This window comes from Osmerus mordax, chromosome 12 (assembly GCF_038355195.1).
Source record: "Osmerus mordax isolate fOsmMor3 chromosome 12, fOsmMor3.pri, whole genome shotgun sequence".
Taxonomy (NCBI): Eukaryota; Metazoa; Chordata; class Actinopteri; order Osmeriformes; family Osmeridae; genus Osmerus; species Osmerus mordax.
This window is the reverse complement of record NC_090061.1, coordinates 6,335,180-6,359,604: the sequence shown is the minus strand read 5'-3', so window position 1 is coordinate 6,359,604 and position 24,425 is coordinate 6,335,180.

Genomic DNA, 24,425 nt, shown 5'->3' with positions numbered 1-24,425 from the left:
TAAATGTTTGTTCACATCTTGTCAATCGCTTAAATTTAGACTCAACTCGTCAGCCATTTCCAAACCTATTGTTGTGTAGGGCCTATATATTTTGGTCCAAAGCCCTTGCTTTGGATTTACAAGCGGTAAATAGATTCACATAGACACATGTGTGCTCTATGGGAGACTAATATCTATTATCACAAGAGGACGAATCGACTGTTCCTGTTTAATGCATCAGGTCTCTCCTCTTGTAGCATCCTGTCTTTGGCCTTCATCTATGATTCATTTTTATTACCCATCATTCTCAGGACTGAGGCCCCCCGAGGCATCTACATGGCACAAGGGGGTGGAGCGGAAGTTAGCTGACACCCCATCTGCACAATGACGGACTACTGTTATTTATCGAATCCGTGTGTGATCTCTGATTTGTAGACAGACGGCCAGAGGAGACATTCAGCCTTCTCAGTCAAAATACATAATGACTTGAAAACAAGGTCAGGCCCGTCTCTTAGTATACAATCAGGAGGAATGAAACTCACGCCGACCTCCCCTACACCCAACATGCATCTATGCAAGGTAAACTCTGGCTTCCTGCATTCTTCAGGATTAATATAAACAAAGTCACTTGGACCAACATAATTCTCTATACTGACAAACCTTCCAGCAGATAATTTCCTCGCCTGCCTCTATGTACATATTCCCTTTCCTCGCATTCTATCAGATTTAATCAGCCTCGGCTTTGCTAGCAGGCGGAGCGGTCAGTGAAAATGCAACACGACTGACAACAGTGGGACTCTATTAATTCTTCTACCAACACCATCGCCGACAGCTCTGAGTAATATTTGTCTTAGCTTGGGGGGGGGGGGGGGGGGAGCTGCATGTAAATTGCATGGAATATTTCAGTAGGCAATTGAGATTTTTGCATCGTAGCAGACTCTTTATCAGTTTGCTCGCCCTCTAGTTCGCTGCCAGTTCTATTTAGATTAAGTGCCAGCATGAGTTCACTTCAATCATACAACTTTGCATGTGCACATTTTAGCAACACGAGTTTTGCTCAGATATTGCTCCAGAACTGAAGATACATGGGTGTTTGTTGATCGGGTGTTGATTGATATATTAACCCAAATAAAATACAGGTTTTGGAATAATTGCACTGCAATATCAACACCAACAGCTTGGCTCCAAGGACCAGATTTCCGCTTAGCCTAGTGCAGGACAAAGAGCTTCCAAAGGGTGGTTCCTATAAGCCTAGTTGTGGAATATGCCCAGGTGAACGACACGCTTGTCTCCAACCCACAGAGCTTTAAATTCCGATTTAGAGACACCTGTGTAATCCAGTACCCATCGTACCAAATTAAACAAACATTTTGCCCACAGCCGACTAAATATGTATTTTACTTTTAATAGATTGCAAAACAGGCATACTACAAAACATAGCATACTGTTTAGTAAACTAACTAAAAAATAGCACTTCTCCCCTTTCATCATGGATGGGAGGGAGTTTTGGTAATAAAACACGGCAAGCCTGACTACTTTACTACTTTTATATGATATGACCTTAACCTCTTAAATACTTACCATTTGAAGTTCCCTTTCCCACTCTGTCCCTTACATATAATGCACTCTTGAACACATTAATATTTTCTGGTCCAAATAAATATTTAACTAGACCGGACTTATATTCACTCAAATTGAACATTGATACTGAAAACGCAGAGGGTCCCCAATTGGAAATGAACGCTTGGTGTAGAGTTAAAGTGATTATCATTACAACCCTTTCAGCTTGTTTTTTCTTCAATTTCAAATGGTGCTAATTGAGCACACTTATTCTGCTAAAGCTTTTGTTATTCTTGATAATTAAAAAAGATTACATTCTTTCAATGGTTTTAAGAAAAAGAGTGGAGTCAGAGGAGAGGAGAGTAGCCTTTCGATGCTTGTGCAGAGACTGTACCTCAAAGATTAGTCTGTCGCCTGCCAGGGTTCATTTGCATCACTGTGACACATATCGGCTGAGCTGCAAGACTTGTCTCCAGCTTTGATTTGATAAATATGGCTCTACATTGATGTTCATTTGTTTGGTGATACATGGTGGATTCTCCAGAAAAGGAAAATCGTCTTTATGTTTTAAAGCTTTGGTTATTACAGCAAAAAATAGCCTTAAGAGCTTTTAGTTCTTAGGGATATGGACTTCTCTGTAGGCTACATTAACACAAGCTTTCTTGAAACCAGGCCTGCACATATGCTAAAACATACTAACATACTAAAATGCACAGATTGTAATTTCCAAAATTAGTGACTTGACCCACTTAACTAACCCTCACGCTTCACACTAAATTTCAGTTCACCATGAGTGAATCAAAAAACAAAATCGAGATTGGCTACTTTCCATCTTGCAAAGTCACAAAGATCCATCCAGTTATCAAGGACAAACCAAGTTCATTTCATATACTGGCAATAGCTCAACCTTAAGGACAGGTATCTGGAGAATTCTGTTGTCCAATGCCTTTAAAGCTTGTCAGGTGTTGACAGCAGCAACAATGAAAAATCAAAGTGGGTTTAGGGTGAAAAGGAACATTACCTACCTGTTTCTCTATCTGCTTTCCATCAGCATAGAGCCACAGCAAGTGGATGACTCCCTTCAAGGTGGCTTCTTGCACCTCACCACTAGGATTAATAAATAATCTGTGAAAATGTTACATTACAGTAATGGCTTTCAAGCAGCTTCTGTGGTAATAGGTGGAGTTCCCATCTATCTCTTTAAATATGGATGTGTTAAATAAAAGGTTTTCCATTACCTATCTCTAACATTTCCATTTCACCTTGTTCCTCTTCCTCACGCGCTCGGCAAAGTAGTTAGGGTGTAATACTGCACACACCCTAAAGTACTGAGTGTATAAATAAAAGTGTGGCTTTGCAGAAAACCCTGGGAGTCAAGTTTGAGGTTCCTGTTTGGATGGAAATGTACAAGAGCAAAGATAAATCTCACTGGAAAACCCATAACATTTGGATTGCTAAGGGTAACTTTGCTTTAATTTGACCAATTTTGCTCCAGCTAAATAAGGCCATACTATTAAATATAATGTCAAGAATAAATAAGAGTGTTCACTTTAGTGGCTGTATGGTGGTTCTGAGCTTTGATTACAGGTTTTCTGTTGTGATCTGATGTGTGCATAGGATTTATACAATGTCACTGCTAATTGCATGATGAATACAAAAGACAAAAATGAAATTGACATTGTGAGTGGGTGAAATCTGTCAGTCTGAATGGTTCAAAGGCACATGACAATTAAATGTTGTTCCAACACTTGTATGACTTACTTTTGACGAATGAAAATATCAAGTAAATCCGTCTGACGGGTGACGTACATTAACCAGTTGGGATAGTCAGTAACAATAGGTTTCTGTCAGCTAAAGGAGAATAGAAATGTCATCCCTGTCAGTCTGTATACTGACCAAAGTTCTCCCTCTCTTGACAGAAACTCACTTTGACGATTTGGAAGGAGGGCTCCATTCCCTCCATTATTTAAATATTTTAGCGGCAGATTTTAAAGCGAGACCCAGACACCCCTTCTGTCACTGGAAGGCTACTTTGACAGAGTGTAAAGAACCTCCCCAACAAGTGCCAGAAAGCTCTTACCCATTCATGATGGTTATTTCTACTTCAAGGAATTTTATTTTTTATTAATATATTTTAATGATGCAACATTGTGCAAATTCATCCAGATGAATAAACCATTAATTGAAGACCGAAGTTACAGAGCATAGAATAACATCACATTCATCCTACCGTTGCATTAATGGCAAATTTCCATTTTGCATTTGAGGAAACGACTAGTACAACACTTGAGTGCTGACATACAGTAAAGGAAAACACTAAGGACTGCAATATAAGCTCGGGTTAATACATAAAATCGTATTATTATTTCACAACATTAAGCCAATTCATTGGGAAAGGCATCATGGCGTATTGTAACCTATATTGCTCCACTGCTTTTGGGGGGAGAATACAGAAATGTGATTAGCCCTGCCCCAGACAGCTGACTTGGAGGTGAGCCTAATTCACTAATATGCTACCATTGCATAGTTATCACCTTGGGGATGATTAAAAGTGGTTTACTCATCGAGCAACACAAATCACTTATGCCTTAGATTAATAGCTAAAAAGATATGGTACTTATGATAGTAACACAGTGCATGCTAATTTGTTCATTTAACAACAAGCAGTGTATTCAGGAAATATTGTAATACGTTGACGTAAGATCAATGTTCACTTTTCAACACTTACCTACTATGTTTGAGGTTGTCAACAATCTAGCATAAATGAGTGGAGGGGTTTGATTGACACTGATACCGAGAACTTAATAACTGGCTAAATGTCACGTAATAGCAAATGTCATTACATTTTTAAAAGTTGTGTATTAACTAAATGGAATTACTTTACAGTAATTTGGGGAGGAAATTGTGAAGAGTTTGCCGAGGTATGCTTTTCAGATATTCATTTTGACAGGCCTCCTCACTGCTCCTCCTGGTGTGAGCTTTACACAGTCAGTTTCTTATCTTTCCTCACTTTTTATCTCGTCTTGCCTTTCCCCCTGAAGACCATGCTTGTGCTTTGAATGCTCCAGTAAGAGAGGATAAGCCATGCTTTCCTAGTCACACATATCAAATTCTTAAGACACCAACAGCCACAAGGACTCTCTGCATCCACTTTGGTCTCCAAATTGGGATTGACGTAGAACTGCAAAAAAAAATTACTTGCTTCAAAAGAAAAGCTTGCTTCAGAAGAGGCTTATTCTTAAGTAAATCCTTGAGCCGACAACAGAAATACAATAATGTGAAATATATATGTTGTTTATTTACCAGATGGTTCTCTTTGCAATATTCAATGTTGAACTTATCTTCAAGTGTCCACATTTGCATTTTATCTATGTTTAAGAGATATTTGTTTCACATTATGATTTCTCAGTTTGATATACATTTGCATCTTTTTGACCATCAGCAACACTCACAACTGACAAATCTCTAAGCCCACAAGGTTGTAAAAAGTTTGAAACAAGATCAAGATACGAGTGAGACCTCACGCTGGAGCTGCTCCCCCCGCAACCCGTGACGATGGATGGATGGAGGGGTGAGAAAGTCATTTATAAATGACTAGACAATAAAACATACAAATACTTTAAATGAGATAGAAAGCTCATACTAATAAGTGATAACTAAATAATGGTTTTATGATTAAACAAAGTCCCTTTGGAAGGGAAGTCAGCTAGCCAACATAGGATTCAGTTTACTGTAGGCTGACTCAAAACTCAAGGGACCAAAGTGATGATGATGAGTACTGAACATTGGCTTGAACAAATTAGTGATTTACATGACTTCCCCATTAGTTTAGCTTCTGATGACAACAATGCCGATTTCTAGCACACTGCCAAAGCATAGCCACCAAAGTTTACAACTTATAGCCCTCTTGTCCTTAAGTGACAAAAGTATATGTATCAATTTGATCTCTAGGTAATTTCAGTTCAACTACACAGCGTTTCAGGTATGCTGACAGGTGATGGTATTTATTTTCTCAACAGTGCAGCTGTAATACAGTTAAGAAGGACTACAAAAAACCTTAATGAAAATGTGACTGTTCCAGCTTGACTTTGTAAACATTAACCTGTTCAATATCATATTACTATGATATCAATTTAATATATATATATGGCAGAGAAAGGGTAAGCATGGGCATTCAAACCCCAAAGTGCCTGGTTTGTATAGTACAACAGTTAGGTATTTCACTGTGTACTTTTGGATCAACTAAATCATTAGGTTAAATTATAAATGTTTGATGTTCATCACAGATCGCTGTCCAAGGTTCAGCCTTGAGCAACAGAAAACCTCGGATTATGCCAAGGAGAAAGAGGGAGAGTGAGTGCAAGAGTTGAACCATAGGGCTCATTTAATATCAACCTTAGGAAAGAGCAGATAACAAATTAATATTAACAATCAGATCAGTTGAAAGGATAGTTCACTTTTTGCCTCAGATAGCATGCTTTACAGTTCAAGATCTTGTCAATCCGATCAGACAGTGTGAATAAGACTATCGATTTTGATGGTAATGGTATTGCATTGAAATATATACTCAAGTGACCTCATTAGTAAGTTAAAGTCCGATGATGGGTGTCAGAGAGATTGCTTCGAAAGAGATATGGGACCCCATTCTCCTTGCACCATCAGCACGATCGCCTTGTGAAGCGCCTGGACAGATTTATTTTTCAGTTGCTTTCTTCTGGACCCAAGGTCATCTGAATGAAAGATTGGAGGGTGTTTTGCCTCTGTATTTAGTCCTTTATCTGTTTAAATCGCTGCCTTAAGGCTGCAAATTGAGAAAACAGCCGGGGTCTCATTTTCAAAACCATTTGAGCATAATAAGTATGAAGCTTCCAATGGCATTTCTGTGTCAATCTGGCAGTGTTGAGAGATGAAGTGCACACACAGCCAGGGAACCATTATTTCAGACCCCCACAGTTCCTGGGAATTGCAAAGTTGTCTCTCCAGATACATCAGCACTTTTTGTTCCTGGTTTTATCATAAAATGTGGGTTTTTAACATGCATTGCCATGATCAGACAGAGTAGGCACGGGTTGATCAAATAATCCATACGACTGACCTTCACCAGGCAAGAGAAAAACCGAAGCATGGAAATGCTAATCAGATAACATGTCAACTGTAATATCAATGAGGCTGGTTAATAACATTACAGCATATCTATCCACTACTTTTATTTATTTTTACATATTTGGTGACCATCAAAATTCGGTTAAAACTGTGTTCTTTTGATCCTTGATTTTCTGCTGTACTTTATACACTATTGGCAATGTAATGTACATGTGATTTTCATGTCGCAATGAAGGCATTTTTAACAATCTGTGTTTGTTTTGGTTAGCATTGGCTGCCTTGCCAGTTGAAAGTATGGGGGGGGTCTAAAGTAGAAGTATTCAAAAGTTCCAACTAACAAGACCGGATCTGACATCGATTCCCTGAAATCAATGGATTAAAATATCAGAAACATATTTTGTCTATCACTACAGTCATAGTAAGTGTAAAAAAACAATCCAAATGTTTAAAAATGAGTGTCCCCTTTAAGGCCTGTGAATTTCTATCCACAGTCGTACAGTAATTGTGGCATCTGTCCACTGGGTAGGTGTATGCTCTTCATCGCTAACAACCTCAGTTGTTATCCTGGTAACATTTCCACATCTTTTCCAGAAACCATCTAAGGGTCTCCTGGAACATCAGTCTAACTTTTCTTCCATTTCACTTTGATTATGGGTGGATTCACCCATGTAGGTGGCAGGCTTATTGATATCTGACATCTAGACTTGCTCATACATCATGAAAAATGAGCAAAGCTAACAAGCACAAAATATGGTGCATGGCTACAGAGGATGGGAGAAGCAGTGATTTATTCCCACTGGTCTCCATGCAGCCTTTGACCCAGCTTTGTTTGTCTCATCACTAAACATGATTTCAGACTTGTGTCGAGTCTTACACCACTGGGCTGTACATGTTTTAATGGCAGCTCCTGGTCTGGAGATGGGCTGAACAGCTACAGAAGCATTTGGCACCATTTTTCATTATTAGATATGCTCTTCCCTATTAAACAGTTGCTCAGAGAAGCAGAATAATTTCACGGCCAGATCGTCTCCTGTCGTTAATTAGTCTATTTAAGGCTGTGTTGCAGTGCCACCATTGTAAATTTGACGATGAGCAAAGTTTTTCTTAGTTGTTGATGGAAAATCTCAGCATGATGCCAGTGTGTCTATGTGCCTCCAGGCCTCGTACGTACAGAAAATAAATTGTGACACATTGCACCGCCAGAAAGGTTTGTGCAAAGAGGTACTATTAAATGATCAAATTAACTTATAACAGTAATACAGGTGGCAGGGTGTTTTTATTTCCATGACTATACTTTTACCTTGTGTTAACATTTGCGTGTGCAATATGTTAGATTAGATAACTAGAAAGGGTACAATTCCTGGGGAAATTGTGAGGTGTGCTTGTGGCGGTTGAAGCTGGAGCTTTAACTACCAAAGGCTAATATCACCTCCAAACCCATTGTTGAAATTATCACTCATAATGCTGTCTGTGACATCCTGATGTTTCTGACTGTGGCTAACTAGTTAGCTACTGTTAGATGCACTTTCTCCACAAAAACAGAAATTCTTCTTAAACCATGCAATGGAACCTTGGCGGAAGTACAGGCAACGCATGTGGGAACAAGACACACATTTTGACTGCTGTTTATGTAGTGCTGAAACTCAAGGAGGAGAGGAGAATTAATGTTAATGATATATCATATTTATGTGAGATGACAATTGGGTGCCTTGCTGAGAGTAAGCACACCTAATTATATTCAAGACATTCACTCTTCAGTTATTTACACTGTATTAAAAATACATTATATTCAGGGAGAAAACACGGGACCACCTGTTCATGTGTGTACAACAACTCAAAATGGAATGCTGATTTTAAAATGTATGAACTTCAAAACTATGGTATATGCCTACCCATCCTACAAATCTTAGACATGCAAACAGTGTCCCACACCCAGTCTGTGAACTGTGAACTCATTCTTTATTTCACTTTAAGCATGGTCCATTCCTAAAAGTCATTGTGGACATGGCCATTTTTCTGACACAAATGCTGGGTGTACTCCCCTCTGCAGGCAATATGCTCCTGACACTAAATTCAGCTCTAGCTTTGTCAATGAAGTGAAATACTGTGACCCTGTCGGGCACTGATGACTGGGGGATAGGGTCAGCCTGACAACTCCATGGCAAAACTTTACTTTTGTATTTTTGTATATTCCTTACTTTGACATTTAGGCCGTTTTTACTTCATGACAAGTAACCTTTCACAGGCATCCACAAATTAGAGCGCTTAGTAGAGTGCAAAAGATGTCTATTTTAGTGTGCTACCAAGGTCAATCAACTGATTCTGCTGCCAATCCTAACAAGCAAAGCAAGAGGACATCAGTAATGTGCTCATATTTTCCTAATCTCCTTTGATGGATTCAGGCCATGATTTTCATTTAGTCCATAAGAGATAACCAAACTGTCAGCTGTGTTGCAGTTCTCCTTTAATCTCCGCCTGCAGCCAATAATCAGCTTGCAACCTAAAAACCTTTGTCAATTGTTAATCTTGTATCGAAGAAATTCACATGCTGGAACGGTATTCTGCATTTGGATAATCCTTGGCTATAGAGGAAATATTGAATTAATTATTACAATTGTATTATTACAAAGACAAATGAATTAAGTCTCTTAAAGAATTCAATTAATAATTTGTATTCCTAACCAGTTAGTTGATGGAGATACATTTCATGATACTGTACTGCATATTCTTCCAATCTTTCAGCCGGTGGTTTTGGGAAATATGCCTTATAAATACATTTACACAGAAATGTTTTCTACTGTATTGCATCTTCTTATTGGTAGACATGGTTTGTATTCTTCATCAGTGCCAGTTTCGTTACCGTGTTTGTGAGTGTGCCCATTCTTGATTCACAGGACAGTAGCAACATGTGGTGCATGAATGAAGCATAATGAAGGCTAATGAAATAGAAGCCTGTAGTGCAATATCCTTGGCCCTCCTGCAAATATGAGTGCACACTATGTGTGCTCCGTTTAATAGCACACCGAAGAGTGATTAAAACAAATCAAACAGTGATTGATTGAAGGGTCACTTCTGACAATCACACAGGTGATTATATTAGCAAGGCCTTCACATTTAAATGAAAAATCCTAAATAGACTTCCCATTTGGTATTTGCCTTCACCATGGTGCATATAACTTTGGATATGCCAGAGCATGCTCAAACAGAAAAAAGGCAAAAGAGCTTGATTAAAGTTTATCTTTTGGGGTAATAAGTCTACTGGTATTCACTAATGCTTGTCAGATTGTAAATGGTCTGAGGGACAAATTATGCAGCCTCACACACACTTGTTAAATGAGAATGATTTACTTTGCTGGGCCTGCCTCATGTGAACTTGTGTTTAATCTTGGACGTCTTCTGGGTTCGATGAAAGCCAGTGTTCTAGTGGCAGTAATGCTTGCAATGCAAATGCTGCTATTTTGACCAGATATTCAACACTTTGCATGGTTTTATGGGATTTATTCATAAATCAGAGATGAGACTGTCAATTTTTAAAGCTTATATGCTGTGTATGCTGAAAGGGCTGCAAAAATCTATTTACAGCATCTATACAGTAGAAACTCACCCGTGTGCCACTCACCTTTTCTTAGTTTTGATACAGTTACAAAACAATCAACAGGTTCATGTCTTTCATATGAACTTCGAACTGAGACAGTTGAATACACACATCTGTGGAAGAGATCTACATTATACCCTCTACATACTATAAATAGATGTCGTTAAGTATTACAGCCCTTTAGCTCAATAACATGGTAGAAGTGGTTTGAGTGAACAACATGTACTGTAAAGTGTATGGTGATTCCATCTAAGACTGCAAGACAAAGCCCACTATTTAAACTTGTTTCAGCAGGATACATGTAGTCTTTTAGCAGACCCTCTTATCCAGAGCGACTTACAGTAAGTACAGGGACATTCTCCCCGAGGCAAGTAGGGTGAAGTGCCATGACCAAGGACACAACTTCATTTGGAAAGCCGGGAATCGAACCAGCAACCTTCGGATTACTAGCCCAATTCCCTTACCGCTCAGCCACCTGACTCCCCATAATAATGTGGCTTCACTCTGCTCAGTTGCTGCTGGCACAGGTGCAGAGCCAATATCACCCCTGTTGTGAGTCCAGTGGCCAGTGGGTGTTAATAGTACATGGCCTTTCCTATGAAACACAGCTGTGCTCACCAAGCACCAATGAGAACTCTCAATGTGTGGAGCCAGTATTTACTCACATATTTAAATGTGGTTTTATTTTTGTCGTTGAATATTTGTGACTGGACACATATACTTTAACAGCCATTCACAAATGTATATATTTAAAGGCAAAGCTTATAACTTTAAGCTTTACCTCAAAACCAATTAGTATTCCACTGTGAACAAATGTGTAGTGGGTTAAGTCCAAGAGGGCAGTCAATAAAACAAATAAACATCTGGTATGTGAACAGATTATATCTTCTGTGCCTGGAGGGGACACAGGATAATATGTTGAACAGTTGTTTGGAAAATCTGTTATGGCTGCAACATCTTTCTTTCATTGTGGAGCCTAATTGAACACAATATTGACTGTAACCAATTTGATTGCCACGTTTATTTGGATAACTGTGTTGGGTGTTTGGATTTAAATATATATAAAATCTTCCAAACCGATGGGTCAGGTTAATGCATCAGGTTTCAATCTTATGCTGCACAGTATAGTGTAGTTGAATGCTATGCAATATTGTATTTACCATGCTGTTTGTAAATACAGTTCAAACTCTTGCTTCGTACTATGGTGAGTCATAAGCAAGATCCAAAAGGGTTTCCTCAACAATTCATGCATGAGGCTTAAAACTTTAACAAAGCAAACATCTTTGCATCTCAGTGTACTTTGGTGCTGTTGATACAACTTCCAATATTTCGCAAAGGCAGCTCCATGAGATGTGAATAGGATCCTGCATGTCCTCGTATTGTCAGGGAACCAATGTACAGTACCAGAATCTAAATCAGCCCATGAATATGGAACACTACATTCGAATTTCCGTCCGGTAAAGCAGCTTGTCACTCAGAACGTCAGCATCCACTTTTTGCCCTCATAAGAGTAAAAGACGGAATTCTGGAAATAGTATAAATCTGGCAGCATCAACCCACTGACAGCTGTGTGGGCTCCACAAGACTGACCTCCTAACTGTGTACTGCATGTAGGAGAGGTTCTGATCCGCTGCCCTCAGACAGACACACATACAGACATGGGAAATAGAAAGGCCAACACTCAGACATAATAACCCAAGCATGCATTCAACTGCATCCCTTGAGCTGCGTTGTCAATGAGCTTGTTTTTCAGCCTTCAGAATTGCAGTTTATTTTTCAAATTCAGGAAAATTATAAATTGGGACTGAGAATGTTGATTTTCGCTGATGAAAGTATGGTGGTATTTGAAAGTACTTTGGGGTTATTCTGCAGCAAAGGAGCTTCACTGCTAATAGTGTGCTATTGTGTCTACCCCATTCATTCTAAAAAGGTATTTTTGGTTTAATTAATTTGGGAAACTTAACTTGATAACATAATGTGTGAATTTTCTTTGATTGGGTTCAAATGAACTAAATTCAAGCCTCCTTGAAATCCTTGAACATCCGACGGCCTTTTCTTCTGAGAAATAGCGTTATGAGATCATCAGACCTTTCTATGATTTCTCTTTAAATCACATCTTCACTTCCCCCTTTTTAAAGTAACTTTTAGTTTCAACAAAGTTCCATTAGTCTTTTACTCCATGATGATCCAACAGTCAAAACAATGCCTTGGTGGTTATTGTCAAAAAGACTAGAAAGCCTTGAGTGGCCAAACAGGCCTCATCTGTGAAGAGAGTACTGCCATGTTCTGGGTCTGGAGGTCAAATGAATGGGAGCCATTGAGTATTCTGCACCGATTGGAACCCAAATAATTAGAATCATTCCACATCCTGTGAACTCAAAGTGACCTGTTTTTGCTGGAGAACTAAGACTGTAGGTTGTTCTTGGGATATGTCCAAACCAATTGACTGGATGAGAAGTGACAGAGGCATAAAAGCTCACGGAACCATGCTGCAAGATTCTGAACACGTAATTAGCGTGTCCCAGGAGAGTCCCACGAGAGTGTGTGGTGAGTCTGCTTATTTCGGCGGTGCATTAGCAACGACATCCATCTAAAAGTGGGGCAGACTGTGGCAAACTTCTATTGCTGGGTAAAAAATCGGTAGATACTGTACTTTAACATTAATTAGCAGTGAGTACAACTATAATTGACAAAGTTGTTTTTGTCATTGTCTGAATTATTTATTTATTTGTATTGGTACTACTTCCTTAATGAAGCAGATGGAAAATTGAACGCAGGCTTGTGCTTACACCAAAACATTTAAAAAGCGTGACAGATTGATTTACTGAGTTAAATTAAATCATTGGCACTGGTCCGATACAAAGCTTACCTCAGAGATATGGCTCACTTTAAAAAGCAATCAAACCATAATTGTTCCACTTCTTGAACACGTAAAAAAATGCAGATTAGCATGGCAGGAACAATCATTATGTATTCATTAATTTATTTGATAAAACCATCTGTTTAATTAAAATGATGGGTTTTTAGGACAGTCTGCAGCCTTAGAAATACCTGTCGGGCTTGGTCGCCACTTGATTGCCTTGTTTTGATTTATTGTCTTTCAATGGACAATTGAAAATGACTTGAGTGATATTCAACTTGTGACTTTGTCCATGTGTTCGCTCCAGGAATATGTGCTTCTGTAATGTATTCAGGCTTCTGTGATTAGTTACAGCTGGGGCTTTGGACATGACTGGGAGATGCTCTCCCAGTTGGAGATTATCCTTTACCCTTGAGTGGGGTCCTTCACAAGGATTTTCCTTGAAAACAGGGCTTCGGGGACACAGATTCACTTGAGTGTACCCACAATGTCAAAAAGCACCAGCTCACTGCAGTTATTTAGTCAAAGCCTTCTGTGCATTGTGGATCTTAACCTGCACTGTATGTTTGTTTGTGTTCAAGAGGTTAAGACGTTATGTTAGATCAGCAACCTGTATATTTGCATTGAAGATCAATTGGTTACCATTGTACTCAAGAGAAAGGTGTTCTGTGTTCTGTCTTTAGTTTTGTCCATGGCATTGAAGCACACGTGATGTTACTTTCCAGGGTGTGTACAGTTTGTGCTGCACGTGTATCTATATTTTTTATCTCCAGTATCCTATACGTATAATGGGCCAAACAGGAAAAGTATAAATATAAGTCTGAATATCTAAATATAATTCCTGAATATCTAAATATAATTCCTGAATGTACAGATGTAACTCTAAGTGTATTAATGTAAGCACGAATATATACATGTACCTTTGAATAAATACATTTATGTCTGAATATAAAAATTTAACAACTTTGTTTGTTAGCTTGCAACTATTGTAGGTCAAAGTTAACCTTAAGTCTTTCAGTTTTGTTAGATATTGTGCAAAAGAATTAGACAGATTTGCCGTAATAAGTGGTAAACATACCATGGCTAGGAACCTATTACATTGGTTTATTCAAGCTACACATTTTATCGTTTTAAATAATTGTGTTAATAATGCAATTATAAATAAAAGTTCTGTAAACTCTTGGGAAGTTGATAATGCCATAACGTTCCTGTGAAGTGATAGCACAAAAGTGTGCAGCTTCCTGTTTCTTCCTACCATAGTTCACATTGCCTTATAGCAGTTGTCTAGGTTGTCTGCAGTGCTGACACTAATACTAATCCTGGGTGGCAAGCAAATTCAACTTAGTGTCCACATCACAGTGGAAAGCTAAGAATATTATCTCATAACACAAACGTAGAGGTGCAAGCGGTGTGCCATCATCATGAGCTCTACTTAAATATGCAGCTCCTATCCCCGGTGCAGGAAAGCTTGTTTGATCTTTACAAGAGAGCTTGATGTCATGAAATGAATATGAGGAAAAAAGAGAGAAAAGTTGTCAGCTTTGGCACAACAATGTGCGTTATTGATCATGAAAAATTTCAGCAACAGATCAGGTAGGGACACAATAATGTCCGCAATGTGCCAACAGTACATGCTATGTATTCCCCAGGAGTGCCAAAATAGAAAATTAAAGTCTACAAGATACTCAAACAGTCTGGGCCTTCACAGCAGGAGTACTGACTTGAGAGGATAGGGAAATACAAAGACTATGCAACAGCTATGTGCACCCTCACAAGGATCCATTCGCCTCTGAAGCCATTTTTAATGTGCATCAATCTGTGCAATCTCCAAAGAGTCCATCTCCCAACCAGAAGCGATGAATAAATGAGAGCGTCTGACAGAGCAGTCATAGTCAAGATCAAAGGAGAGGGAGATAATTAACGGTAGACTAATTGGTACCCACCCCGAGTTTTCATCAGATATGAAAAAGACTGCAGCTTTGCTTGATATTAATTGGAGGAGAATGTGCATGAAATATGCTCTGGTCCTTTTTTGGGGAATTAGCTTGGTCTCTGAAAGCATCTCAAACATTCGACCGCATATGCAAACAACATATGTTCAAGCTAATAAAAACTGAGAATTCTTAAGAAAAAAAGGCTTTGGTATGCCAATTTATTTTATCTGCTGTAACTTACAACTGCTAATATTTTTGTATTGTTATAACCGATATACAGGGAGAGACACAGTACCTACTGAAGACACCTGAGAGTCAATGTGGTTTTCTTCATTATCAAGCTACTTTATGAACGAAGACATGTTTATTAAGTAACTTCAGCCATTTGTTGCTTTGTTCAACATAATAAACACTTTTAAGGGTACTGTGTATTACTAATTTACACACATTAAGATGGAATTGGATCTGTGACCATGCATTAACAAAGAAAACTAGTAATTAAAAACATTTTATTTTTCACTTTTCTGAATATCTTTATCATTAACACAATGCAGCTCTGTGCATGGTCTCCCTGGTAAATAAAAATAATGTTGTTTTGTTTAAGTATGCTTACATTTAATGTTTTAATGCAGCATCAAAGTTCCATCTGTAAACAAATTAAGTTGTTTGTCATTTCTCCCTATCCTGAATTGTTCCTTACAAGTTAACAGTGTAATAACTCCCAAGAGAAAGCTTCCTCTGCCCATATGAAACCAAGGAATGTAAAGTAGGCACACAGATTATTCAACCAAAAGTGCAACCTGAGTGGTAACTCTTTGACAGTGAGTTATTTAGCTGCAGGTACACAGAAACACAGAATTACACGCTTACCACCCCCACTGGGACCCAGGGGTCTATAAATAAAAGACCTAACAACACACATTCAAATCCACAGGGAACACAGATGTCTTGAGTCTTCCTTGAACTTCTCTGGTCTAATAACATCTCCCTCAGAAGGTATTCCTCTTTTTTCATGCATCTATTTGTATTTGTGTCGTTTATAATAAAAAAAAAATAATGATAAGAAAAACATTGTACTGTACATCTGAAAATGTATTCCTTTTTACTTTTGAGATGGTTGGGACAAGAGAGTTACAACCATTATTAAGGAAACTGCATCACTTGTGGAATTGTGTTGCAGCATGCTGTTTCCTACTCTGCCATGCCTTGATACCGTATGCCCAGATTGCCATGGGGGCTTCTTAAGGATTTCTGAACATAATACGTATAGGTATCCTGCTTTCAAGCAAATTCTTTGGATTCGTGCACTTTTTCCTTAAGAGCGTAGACATGAACAACCAGTGTTTCATTCAAAGCAACACACACATTTGTAGCTGAAAGAGCTCTGAGCACATTAATTCATGACATCTTTAAAACTCTCCATTCCAGATCTTATGGTTTGATTTCTTCTCTCTGGAGGTTGCCTCTAGACGATTTTCTTTCAACACAGACTGTTCCCAGATGATATGATAACACCCTGACTAACACCCATCCATGATGTGTAAATAACACACATCAACAATGGAGAGGTGGTGTGACAGGTTCTGGGGATCCAGCTGTTGTCAACACATCTGACTGTCGATGTTAGCAGCACGTTCTAATATCGTGTGTACGATCAGAAATACAAAATACAACACTACTGTCATCAGCTCGGAAAGGCTGATGTTCACTGCTAGTGCTGAGTTTACCTCTGGGCAAGTGGCAGATCACAAATTTCTCACATAAAAAGAACACCAATTTAAACCCATGATCCTTGGCTGTGTTGGATCCCACACCTTGCCTGATTCTGGTTCAGTCACAGAGGTAGTTGCTGCATCTCTACTAAGATGTTGAATACCCTCTGATCAGGAAGAGCTACTACAGTACCTGGCAAATGGAATCAAATCATCCAATCAAGCAACCAAACATTTGCTCAGAATAAGTTCCTTGCTCTGCTGACAAAAGTGACACAGCTGCTTGCCAAAGTGGAGGTGCAGGTTTATTTCATTGAGGGAGTCTGAAAAGTTTGGAGGGGGAGTAGGAAGAGAATAATGAGGAAAATTATGTTTTTTTAAAGTGTAATTTCCATTTTTAAGTTGAACTGTGATGCTTTGTAAAATAAATAATGAATCCACTTGAGATAGCCAAGAGCTCTTAGGACTATCGGAGGCATGTTCTGTAAAGAATCTGATGCTCTTAAGTACCCCTGTGGGTTTACAGTGGAGGGCAAGACATATTCAGCATTGAACACAGTCCTGTGAGATACAGTTTTTCTCATCCTCCTCTTTCCAAACGGTTATTGACCAGCAGGGCTTCCAAGGTAAAAAAGAAATGCACATAAGTCAAGAAACGGTTGAGATACTCATCAGAGGCTCTGGTTTGGATAGTGAGGTGGTGAGTGCTCATGCTGACATACACAAGACAAACACTCGACCAAAACATTGTTGTCAACAAAAGGCAACACTTTATCTTAACAAATGGCTGTGCCACAGTGAGGACAGGGCAAAATATGGAATTATAGGACAATAATACAGATTGGCTGGTAACAAGGTTAAAGCTTGATAGGATTTGGAGAGAATCTTGTGCTGCATTTCTGTGCAAGGGTGACTACAGTATCAACCTTTGGTAAAGAATAATGGCTTCCCTTTCAGGAGGATGTGAAATTGGATTGCTCATACAAAGTGCTTGCCGAGGATAAACCTGTGTTATCCAATTACCTCACTAAACTACGTTAAAAAACCTGGGGGTGGAGTCCAGGCAACCTTGTTACTCTGAGTGAAAACACATTCACAGAGTAATACTAGGGACACATGTTTTGAAAGATCAAAGTTTATGGGTTTCAATAAAGTGAGTTTTTCTTTTCAATTGTAACGACTGCGGGGGGGGGGGGATGCATGTGGGGGGTACTGTACTTAATATGAATGCATGTACAATGCATCCCTATCATATCTGGTGATAACCCTCTCACCATGTGCCAATGCAGATGGCACTTCTCTCCATTAGAGGGCAATGGTTTATTACATATCCTTATGAAAATGTCCAACACAAATCCAAATTTGTTCAGTTTCTTTCTGTTTTAAATTGCTTGTTTTTACGTATAAATTGTTCACCTTATATTCTGCATTGACATAGCCTTTTTTGCTGTGCAACTGTCACCATGCTACAGTATATAAAATACACCTACTCACCTGCATTGAACCGGATATAGGTTGTTCAATCACCTGAAATTACAGTTGCTGCATTGAAGAATTGGTGTACAGTTGTCTTTAAATGTTTATCGAGCAGATTTTGGAAGTAAAGCTTTTTGAAAGTGCATAAAGGTGATGATTTGTGGATGGATTGTGAATACATGTTACTGTCTTTAAGAAAGAGCAGGCTGTACAGTCATTTGGAGTATGAAGTATAATCATTCCTGAAGGAAGAAAAAACTACAATTTCTAAAAGAATCTGTCAGCAGACATTTGCATAAAAATACTTTGATTTTGATATATATCGCCTGGAGCCACAAAAATTGTGGCCTTGGGTGATGCAGTCAGGACTACAATTGTCTGAAGATGAATATGAATAAAATATGTAAATTATGAAAGAAAAATCAGTTTCTGATAAAATGAATGCAGAATTGTAATTGTTGCAATACACATTTCTTGTAAATCTTATAAACTTAGAGGTGGACAAGCCAGTGTCAACAATGCAATGTTTTCAGCTCACTTTACTGCTATACATATTGCTAAGGGAACATTTCTTGCATCAGACATCATACCACCAAAAGCTAAAGAGTCTGGCAACGATTAAAAGTGAAACTTCTAGACTGGGAAATGAGATGAAACCGCAGAGTTCTGAAAAAGAGAGGAGGACCAATGAATTAGTTATCAACCATTACTGCCAGAGCCATCCAACTTTATTCCTCTTAAAACGCAAGGAATTGTGGGAAAAGGGTAATGCTACATCTCGCAGATGTACATCACTCACAGAATTTGGTTCAAATAGGGTACGCATTTCCCCACAAAAGAGTCTAAGGGCAGTCTAACACAATGATACAGAACACTTATGATCATTGTTTGTTTTGCCCCATGACACCACAGTGCAGCTCATACAGAATAATGAATGGTACTCAAGCACAGTAATTAGTGTGTCTGAAAGTGAGTGTACAATTTTTTTTAAGTATGAGCGCTGGGCAAAGGCAGGTGGGGGTGGTGGACAAGAGTCTGGCTCTCCCCAGGCTTTTGCCTCTCCGAAGGAGGGTAAAGTGATGGTAAAAAAACACAGCAGGATGGAGCCCCAGCCCGGTGCCAAGTGTGATCGAGGGGAGAGGCAACGACGGCGCGAGGATCTCTTTGAAGGACGAGGCAGTAATGACCTGTCCTCCCAGTGTGGCCTCTGGGGGCGGGCAGCGTGCCGCTGCGATGGTGCTCACAGATTATGCCCGTGAGCTCCAGGGTTGCGGGGGAGATCAGAGACTCTGGGTCACCCTTGTCAGTGTGGCGCACCATGATCACACTGGGCCACTGACAGGTCTGCTGGTGGTGGAGGACATTGAGGGAACCGATGGCCCGTCAGCACCGACACTCGCACCACACAGGCAAGCCTGCAGCTCTGGCACTTGGACGCTCTGGGAGCCAGGCGCCTACGCGAAAGAGTCTGGTGCATTTGCAGTCTTGTGAGCCTGATTGCTCCTGGCAGTGAGCATTTTTTCAGTTCACTCTCCCGTGCCTGTGTTAATTTGATGACAGGGGATGCACAGCTGCAGGGCTGGGTGTGTGCTCGCATTTCATAAATAATATCACTTAGTTAAACCACTACATGGGACAAATGTAATGTGAAAAGAAAAGGATCACAGGAAAATCCACTTGGATATGTAAAGGTAATTTAAATTTAATGCCTGGCTGTCAGGTTTCTTACCGAGTTCCTTTCACCCTTGCAGACTTGCAACTGATACATAAGTTACTGCTGGCTATGGCAAATCTGGTTAACATTTGGTTCAGTAGGGTTTCAGGAAACATTCTCACAGGAAAATTGCATAATATGGGTTGAATAAAAAAAAAAGTGTGCATTCAATTTGACTCTTAGATGTATGAAATGACATGCGTTTGTGTTTGAAGAATGCCATTCACTACTGTGCAGTTGAGTTCTTGCCAGATTTCTGGATCATAGCGAGCATTATACAGACTGGTCAAGCAACAAATCAACTTGTACATTTAACTGGACACATTCAGCACAAATTAGATGTGCCTAAAATGGATCATAAGGAGTCAACACGTGAAGGAGAAATTCTAGTTCTTCCGGGCACTCTTTCTGCAAGAATGAATTATGTCAAACAGCTGGATCAAAACGACGTGGAACCAGTGCTGTATGAAATTCTCTCAAGAGAACCTAAGACAGCAAGCATCATCATTACTTCATTCAACCCAAGAATTGGGGAGTTACGGGTCATTTTATGATTCATCTCCTGCTCTCCCAATTAGCGCCTGGAGAGTCTGTGGCCCTCTCTGAAGTGACATCAGCTCATATGAGCTTGTAGGCAGGTCTGCCCTGCACAGATCTTCTGGTGTGAACAAAGCAAGCTTCTGATGTCCTCTCACATAGCCTGGGAGTACTGCTGTGGAGTCAATGGCCTTATGAAGTCTCAGTAAGGAACGATGGATTCATGCATGGATGAAGAATAGTGGTGATGCAGGGAAGACATGTAGTTATGGAAAGGCAGTGATGGGTATTTTCGGAATGGGTTTAGGAATCTCAGCTGTGTCTAATAACATCTAGGTGTGAAAAGTCACTTATGTCACATTGTTTTTATATTCAAATACCAATGAAAGATGTATGTTGTATCCTTTTAGATACGGAATCTGGAAAAGGCCAATGTCCTTTGAATTTCTTCAAACTGGATGCATAAAACAATATATTATATACATACTGTAAACAACAGGAGTCAGAGGAATTCACATATAAGTCATTCCAGTGATTGGTTTAAAGTTAAATCATAAATTTATGATTAACCATTTCCAGAAAGTGTCAGAGTTTGCTGGTCTATTTCTCTCATGTTGAACATAAATAAACAAAGAGTGTTGAAGCATATAGGCTAGCTAGTGGAAATAAGCTTTACTTGTGGTCCTGCACAACTACTGATCAGAAGCAAAAATACAAAGAAAATAATTTACAACCAACCGGAAAACTGTAAACCTGCTTGTCAATAACCATTTCTAGCAATTTCAACATCTGTTGCATAAGATGTTTCCAAATGCCAAGAATAACGTTGGCCATGCTTGTTTTGCTTGTACATTGAACAATTACCAACGGTGATTGAACATAATGACATCTTGTAATACACAGAGTTTGACATTTGCAACAATTGTACATGTAAATGAACTAGAGACAACTGATGAAACCACTGTTTATGATTTGTCCGTGAAGCAAAACAAAAGTGTGCCACACTATGTCCGTGTTTTATCAATTTAATCTGATACTGAAGAATGTGCAATGGAAGATTGGACTATTTTGAGGTATGTATGGCTTTTGCATATGTAATAGATGTGGTTAAGTGAACCATGTCCAAGAAAAGAGCATCACACCAGGGGTCTTGAATACCTTTGTTCCTAAAATTAAATGTGCAGACTTGAGCTCTTTGGACTAATGAAATCCTAAATTAGGTCACAAATTAAAATGACACTTTCGTAAATGGTGATGATGAGTATACAAGTCTCGCCATAGCTTATACACAGACAAGCAGTGTAAATCTGCGTCTTCAAAGGAGAGAAGAAGGTAGTCTATTTCAGTGGCAGAAAGAGACAGCGTGCTTGCACCGGTGCTGTAAATCTAAGAAAGTTATTGCTTACAACAGCAAAGGACATCCATTGGAGTAACGGGGAGATAGACTGAGTCAATAAAGGTCAAAGGTTAGTGTCCTAGTTTATCTATGACAAACCATTCAGGTTTTTTATTATAATGTGATATAGGTTGTATGCTTTTACTTGTGTTAGGTTTGGGTTTGCCTGTATTTGCCTCTATTTTTGGGGACAATCAAGTAGAATTACTTAATACAAACACTAGAAGTAGGTCATTTGTACATTAGGTAACTACAATGTACTCTTTGTTGTATTATGTTGGAACAAGAAATTACATCTGAGTCAGTATACAATGGAGAAGACTGGATTTCATCAACATGTTCTGCTGTAAACCCTGGCTCAGCTAGGCTACAGTTTATCACAAGCACAAATCTTTTCCCTTTCTAACTTGATCCATTCACTGATACGCAAAGGAATTCAATCAGCCCCAGCTTACCAGCATAAAAAGGATTTTCACATTGCTGTGGCAGTCTGTGGTGCTGAACCAACTTCAATAGCCTGCTGGACCTTTAAGGATGGTCTTTTGTTGCACAACATTAAAGGTGACCCTTGCCTTTGTCCCAGTGATTGTGCAAGAGCTAATACTCATCACTGGACAGAGGTGAAAGATTGCCTAGCAACATCTTGCTTCACTGAGAACAAAATAGGCTATAACCTCTAATATCCCCTAGTTCCCAGGTGTGGCAAGGCCACAATGTTTTTCTCAGATTTAGTGGCAGAGCAGTGACAGTATTACAGGAGGCAAATACATGGGTTTCTACACATGATAGAGTTCATTCAAAGACTCTTACAGCATACACCTACAGGGTTACGAACCAGTGATGGGGTTGCCAATTATAACTCAAAATCTATGGCAGGTGTGAATGTACATTGATGTTCATTAAACAAGGGGTCATAGAATACGTTTAGAAATCCTTCATTGGTAAGCAACTTCAAAGACATTATTCCTTCTATAACAAACACACAGTAACTTTGCATGCAACAGCAAATTATAGGCCCTGAACAATACGTCTGTTGTCTATTACTAATTGGGACTTTAATCTATCCTGAGAACTTTCTCAAATGATCTATTTTAGGATTTGGATTGGATGATAATTGCTTCTTATTGCAGGTTTTTTCTTGATAGTAGAATTATACTTTGCCATAAAACTGGCAGGGTATATAAAGAGAATTATAATGCACCATGATATTGAATATGTGACAGACACATTTCTAGTTATTATTTTTCTAAGATGTAATATTAATGGGTATGTCAGAAACCAGCTGCAAAATCCCTGTGACATTACCTTCAGTTGCACTTATGCCTGTCACTCCCATCAATACAAATGAACGTTTAACAAGCATTTATAACAACCTTTTATGCTTTTCTAATGACTCAGTGGGGCAATGTCGGAGGTAAAGTCCTAGTGCAAGGGGAAATAAAGCTTTTAATGTAATCAATGTCATAACAGAACATGAAAACATGTTTACAGTGATATTGATTCTCCATCTGGAATATAATTCTGGAAAAAATGTAATCTAACTCAACCATATAAACAGTGGCATGACAGCTCATGGTGACTAAGTTAAGAAATTGAGAGAGAATAACCGAATATGCAGGGCTAGCAGTGTGACAGGAGCTCTGTGAGCCTTGCTAGGAGATTGCAGACACAATTGAATGCCTTACTCTCTGTATCATAAACCTTTGTCTTTCTTGAAGCTTTATCCATCTAACAATCATTACATTTTAATGTAACAGCTCCCATAGGAACTGCTGTGCTGTGATGGTTTAGGGTATTACGTGTTTCTTGTCTAATAAAATGCTACAAGAAAGATTAGTTGACTTCCGGGCAAAAGGATGTAGCCCACAGTAAAGTAAGAATCAAAATGCAGCACTAAGATAAGCCTGGGGCCTCAATAGACTTCATGACTTCCCTGTAGTTTTAAATGAAACATTTCCCTTTCACAAAATTGAACTCTCTGATTTTTATTTGCGTTACAAACCTGTTACCTTGAAGCCTCAATCCCTGTACTTTCTTTGCTGTATTTTTGCCGTACTTTTTGCCGTACTTCCGCTCAATTTTGCTTCTGTACTGTGTTTTGGCTTGAGGTACGTAAGTCAGATGTCTCCGGTTAACTTTCTAACTGTCCAATCAGCTAACAGAGGGAGTGGCTAAGAACGATGACGTTGATGTTGTGCGCTAGTTTGTGTTGTAGTTCCGTAATGGCTGCGTAGAAAGATGCGAGCGAAGCCATTCGGTCCGTTGTGGCAACGCTGCCGAATATCCAGAAGTTAAAGCCGGAGCAAGAACAATCTTCGATCCCCACGGGGTTCGTTTGATTTTCCAGCTAGCTCCGTTAGTCGTGAAGGAGTTGGCTAAGACGAACGCTAGCGATTAGTTATGGCAGATCCAGAGTGGCTCTGGGCAGATCCAATAGTTTTAAACTTCAACAGAGTACCCGCCTTCAAGGAAGTTAACGCTTGTCAATGGAGCGAGCCAGACTTTCTGTACAAATGAAATGTACGAAAGTCTGGTTAGGACCAGGCTAATATGACAATA